Source organism: Macaca nemestrina, chromosome 2, assembly GCF_043159975.1.
Source record: "Macaca nemestrina isolate mMacNem1 chromosome 2, mMacNem.hap1, whole genome shotgun sequence".
Lineage (NCBI taxonomy): Eukaryota > Metazoa > Chordata > Mammalia > Primates > Cercopithecidae > Macaca > Macaca nemestrina.
This window is the reverse complement of record NC_092126.1, coordinates 156,612,399-156,618,398: the sequence shown is the minus strand read 5'-3', so window position 1 is coordinate 156,618,398 and position 6,000 is coordinate 156,612,399. Positions and strand designations below refer to the sequence as shown.

The window sequence follows — 6,000 nt, the reverse complement described above, 5'->3', positions numbered from 1 at the left end:
TAGAAGATACACAGGGCCACAGGCTCCCCGCGGGGCCCAAACCTGTAATAAAGTCTACAAACTCCCCGCGATGGAAGCAGATGGTTCCAACACAAATCAGCGCTTACCATGTGCTCATGCTTCACATATGTTGAATTCCTTTAATTCTTAGAACAGCCCCAGGAGGTAGGCACAATTTTTATCACCATTTACGGAGGAAGAAACGGAGGCACAGGGAAATGAAATAACTTGCCCAGGTCACACAGGCAGACGTTAGGGCAGGGGGCAGGAGCAGGATTTGAACACAGTGCGTGGGTGTCCTGGAGCAATAGACTCAGCCTCCGAGGAGGGTGGGGCAGACCGGCAAAAGGAGTAAGGGTTGAACTGTCACAGGAGAGGGACACAGTTTGCACCAGGTTTAGGCAAATTGGGAGGAATGCAGAGGGGGCGGGGACTGGGGAGAAGCAGGCAGCTGATTATGCAGCTTGGAGGAAGCCCCCTGCAGTGCGGTGGGGGCTCGGGCGATTTCTCCCTTTCCTAGAGCCAGATAAACACGTGAGATGCGTGCTAACTCTCCCCTCGACACCCAACACGCATATACATACTGCCAAAATAAATACAGATGGTCTCTGACTTAGGATAGTTCAACTTACAATTTTTCAACTTTATGATGGTGTGAAACCATCACAATTTTGACATACTTTGAATTTGAATTTTGATCTTTTCCCGGGCTAGCCATATGCAGTATATGAGCTATTCAACACTATTAAAAAATAGGCTGTGTGTTAGATGATTTTACCCAATCGTAGGCTGATGTAAGTGTTCCGAGCATGTTTAAGGCAGGCTAAGCTAAGCTCCGATGTTCAGTAGGTTAGGTGGATTAAACGCATTTTTAACTTAACAATATTATCGATTTACTGTGGATTTATCGGGGCGTAGCCCCATCGCAACTCAAGGAACATCTGTGCTACAAAACTGGAACTGTACCTGTAGTCTCAGCTACTTGGGAAGCTGAGGCAGGAGGAATGGAGCCCAAGAGTTCCAGTGGCAAGCGATGATTGCACCACTGCACTCAGGCCTGGGTGACGGAGCAAGGCTCCATCTCTAAAAAACAAACAAAAAAACTGGAACAAGTACTGTCCTACTTTGCTAATGAGAGTATAAATTGGCGTAGCTTTTTTCAAAGTAATTTGGCGATATGTAGCAATACCCTTAAAATAGTTATTTTAACTCCTACAATTTCACTGCGAGGAATCTGTCTCAGAGAACTAATCTGACATATGAGCACTCTCTGCACAAAGATGCCCAAGACAGAATCACTCATAACAAACAAAGCTAGAAACAACCCACATGTTCTGGGATAAGGAAGAGTGGAAAAAATTATGGCACATCCATATGACGGAACATTGTGCAGTCACTAAAATGATGATTAGAAAGAGTTTCCGATCACATGAAAAAATGCAGATGGTAAAATGTAGAGGGGGCAAAGACAGGTTACAGAGTTGAGGTCACAGGTTCCATGTTCTCAACCACAAATGGGAAAATGTGCCTGAAAGAAAGACTAGAAGGAAATAAAATTGTTCATAGAAACTGTCTTGCAGCCCAGAGGGATCCATTTATTTACTTCTGCTTTTTTGTACTTTCTGGTGATTTCCAAGTTTTGTACCAGTGTTACCAGAAAGGGATCCCAATCCAGACCCCAAGAGAAGATTTTTGGATCCCACACAAGAAAGAATTCAGTACACAGTTCATAGAGCAAAGTGAAAGCAAGTTTACTAGGAAAGTTAAAGAATAAAAGAATGGCTAGTCCATAGACAGAGTAGCCCTGAGGCTGCTGGTCACCTATTTTTTATGGTTATTTCTTGATTATACGCTAAACAAGGAGCGGATTACTTATGCCTTTTTAGACCATATAGGGTAACTTCCTGATGTTGCCATGGCATCTGTAAACTGTCATGGCACTGGTGGGAGTGTAGCAGTGAGGACGACCAGAGATCACTCTTGTCACCATCTTGGTTTTGGTGGATTTGAGCTGGTTTCTTTATTGCAACTTGTTTTAACAGCAAGGTCTTTATGGCCTGTATCTTGTGCTGACCTCCTATCTCATCCTGTGACTTAGAATGACTAACCATCTGGGAACGCAGCCCAGTAGGTCTCAGCCTCATTTCACCCATTCCCTATTCAAGATGGAGTTGCTCTGGTTCAAAGTCTTCTGACATTTTCCCCATCCCTGTTATAAGAGAACCTTTAATTCTAAGGGTTGCAGAAGGATGAAGACCCATCTTCCATAACTTCTTCAGGCTGAATAGTGGCGATATTATTCCTACCCAACTATTGGGTCAGTTGTATTCATGGCAGAGAGGAGCTCAGTCAGAAAGCATGGGTATGCTGAGGGCCATTCATAACTCTTGAGGTCCAGCAAAAGGTGATATCTAGAAAATTAATGTGTTTAATTTAAGAAAACGTTGTGTAAACTTGTCCTGCATCCTACACAAAGTGTACAACAGCAACATATTCCAAAACAGTGAAGCAAAATAAGTAAAAATTATTCCAAGTAGACTAAATAAGAAGGCTTTCCACAAACTGGGTAACTGTTGGAACCAAGATGATATGGGCCAAGCTGATATGGGGTTTCTAGATGATTCCAGTGTGCCCAGAATTAGAATACTGATCCAGCTTTTGACATTACTCATCCTTTTTGTTTCTTTTGAGCAGCAGCCAAAGATCACTGGTTAGTTCACAAGAATAAGCAGGGTCAGCCTAAGTTGCAGGAAAAAACTCAAAAACAACTGATGAGACTAGAATCTAATAACAAGTGTACCATAGTTGTTGAAACATAATTTCTGTCTCCAGTTTCCCATTTTTACTAAAGACAAATCACAGTTAAAACTGATTTGCTTTGTATACTTGGCCTAATTATTTGTATAAAGTGCAGCAAGAATAATTATTTTTCACATAGACTTTTTAATTGGCTTTGATGGAACTCTGTTCCATAAGGAATCTCAGATAAGATTTTTTAAAGCTGAGCCCCGCCATGAGTTTGTACCATCAAAGAGTTGAGTAAATTCCTCTCCTCTTGAGGTTCCAAGATAACCTGGGGCTCCTCTTGAGGTTGCAAGATGACCTGGGGCTCCTGGGCCTGCTAGAAACTGACATTCTTCACTTACCACAAGTCAAGAATCCTGTACAGGGACTGTGTAGACAAGGTATACGGACATCTTTCCCAAGGGTCTTTTATTGGCTCTGTAAGTCAAGTTTAATTCCTTAAAGGAAAACATACCATTCCAGTCAAAGCCTTGGTAAAATAGCCAATTTCTCTAACTGTGTCCTGTTACAAAAGAAAACAGATTCTTATTACACTTATGCAAATAAGTATATTGCCACAAGTTAAGCTATTCACAGACAATTTCTGAATTTTTGAGAAATCAGGTAGACAGAAACAAATATGCTCAAATTTTGTTTACAGGAATATACTTTGCTCAATTGTTAAAAGCTGTAAATAGCTCAAAAGAAAAGTTTTCTTGACTCTGTAAAACAAAACAAAGGATTAGCAACACTTTAAGCAAAAAGTCGAAGAGATTACTTTAATCTTCTAGTTAAAGTTCAGTCCATGCCGTTAACTCCTGTTTTGTTTGATAATCATGAACATTTCAGCTCTCCATGAGAGTACTGAAAGTTTTTTCCTCTATTCTAATATCACAGTTTCCAAAGTTATCAGAAACCTGCATTTAAGAACACCTATTAGAGTTTATAGCTGATTATAAACCACCTTCTAAAGAGGATTAAAACAAAGTAACAATTGTCCATGGATGACAAAACATTTTAGGACAGCCACAGTAAAAAACATGATTGACAAATTTGGTTACTTCTTTGGCATACAATAATTTTATGTAACAATTATAATTATTAATAACCTACACTAAGCCATATCAGAATTAAAAGTTTCTCATTATTTTGAAACCCATACCAATAACATATTTATACAAATATAGCCCAAAGAAAGCCAAATACTATTTCATATTTGACAGTGCTTCCTGTGTGCTTTTATACCAAATAAGCCAAATTTCACCTTTACATTAGTGTACTATTAATGTTAAACCCAATTCTTAATAAAACTTTATAAATAAATTTATCCAATTTTGTGTTTGATCATAAGATTCTCATAAACCTTTTCTAACCTTTTACAATTTTTTGTTAAAGAGCAGAATAGCGCTCTAAGAAAAACCTGTCATGCTGTTATTCAATGTTCAGTTTACAGAAAAACTGAATAACACCCCTTTAATTTTAGTCAATGTCCACACACAGAATTTCTTTTACAATTAATTTTTCACAAACCTTCCACAACTTGCTTAAACCTTCAGCTTTATCTTATCTGACTTAAAATAATCCTTTAACCCTTTAGTTTAGGCAAGAAAAATCCACATTCCTATGACTTCTTATAATCTTTTACCAAAAACACATTTCCATTTTCTTATATACCGTGCATGTAAAACCGTTTCTTCGGTAGTCTCAAATACATGTTACACTGTTAACTCTTAGTGACTTTTGCTTTCGGTGAAAACCTTGGTAAGTATGCAATTTTAATTATGTACTAGGTGTGGAGCCTAGGACACTAGATAAGGTCTTGTTTCAGCACAGCTGGGGGCATGACTAACACCACACGTCCGCGAGCCTTATCTAAATCTAATGCTTCAAAATAAATTGAACAATTTTTTAAAAATCAAAGAAGCAGTTTATGACCTTAAAGCATTTAGCAAACTTAAAATCTGACCTGCCTGATTTAGACCAAGTGTCTTTATTTTACCAATAATCTTTAAAGCTGTTTTTATTTCCCAAAGATTATTAAAGTCATGTAAACGAAAAGACATTACAATTTTTTTCTTTTAAAATATTTGAGTTAAGCTCTCATTATTTTAAAATCAATTAAGTAAAGTTCTTTTAGGTATAAACATCACACACACAATGCATATAAATACCCAGACAGACAGATGATTATGTAGTTGTAAGGATTTTTATTTACCAGTTTCTAAGTTTCTCTTTAAAGTGTGCAGTTTTTAGGGCCTAATAAGCAGGCACAGCTGGAAGGCAAAACAGATCCCCAAAATGTAAGGGTCCCATTTTTATACAAGATCCTGGACCCCAAAAAGAGAGATTCACCCCATCACCCCATGGAAGTCTTATTTCTCAGTAGTGGATAGGGACATCTCCACATTTCCTAGGTGGCCAAGAGCATGCTTCTCTGATCCAAATGTGCGAAAAGCCAAGTATCCCCCATAACTGCTATTAGACTTCCCTAAAAGTGTATTTCCTACCTACTTATTACACACTAAATTCTCTCATAATGCAAAGTAACTTCTGATACCACCAAAAGTAAAAAGGGTCAGATAACGCAATACAAAACAAAACAGCACCTTAGGTTTTGAAAGGGATTTATTCACTTTCAATTCCTAAGGTTTCATGAGGAAAATAGGTTTTTCCCAAAACAGGGGTCTTTAGTGCCTCCTCTGTTTTTCCCAGGGAATCCCTAGGGCTGTTAGAACTTGAATATCTGCTTTTAATTAAGCAGACTTTTGACTATAGCACTCTTTTGAAAAGTCCTTTTAAATTTCTTATTACCCAACGTTAGCCAGGCCAAACGGCTGATATTTCTGGCTTTTAAACTTTACCAAAAGTAACCTCACAGGGGCTCTGAGAAAGGAAAATTTAAGATGGTTTGTGGAGGGAAAGAGAATTTAAAAATTGCAAAGGTCACCCAAATATCAATTAGAAAGGCTCATCCCTTAGGCTAGGGATTGAACCCTGAACCCGGGCCTCTATTGTGAAAAGAGAAAGCATGGCCACATGGTTACAGGATCAAGCTCCCAAGGACATACAAGACAAGAAGGAAACCTCCTCCAGCTTTTTTTAGGGACAAGCAGCAAAGTTTGTAACTGATCAATTTGCTGGGCTGTCTTGAACAGCAGGCTCACAGGTGTCCTAGGCCCGCATTCTAACCCAAGGTATCTCTCTCCATGACAGAGC

The 6,000-nt window shown here is 38.8% G+C and overlaps 1 long non-coding RNA gene across 2 annotated transcripts in view; it reads right to left on the bottom strand.

The window, feature by feature from the left end:
• Positions 1 to 1,581: 1,581 nt before the first annotated feature.
• The window catches only part of LOC105477815 (uncharacterized), a 49,916-nt gene continuing 45,497 nt past the window's right edge, over positions 1,582 to 6,000 (bottom strand). For both annotated transcript variants that reach the window (XR_984949.3, XR_011619427.1), the window contains 2 exons: positions 3,147 to 3,307; positions 1,582 to 2,411 (listed from right to left, as the gene is read on the bottom strand). This is a non-coding gene — a long non-coding RNA (uncharacterized lncRNA). The remainder of the gene's footprint in view (positions 2,412 to 3,146; positions 3,308 to 6,000) is intronic.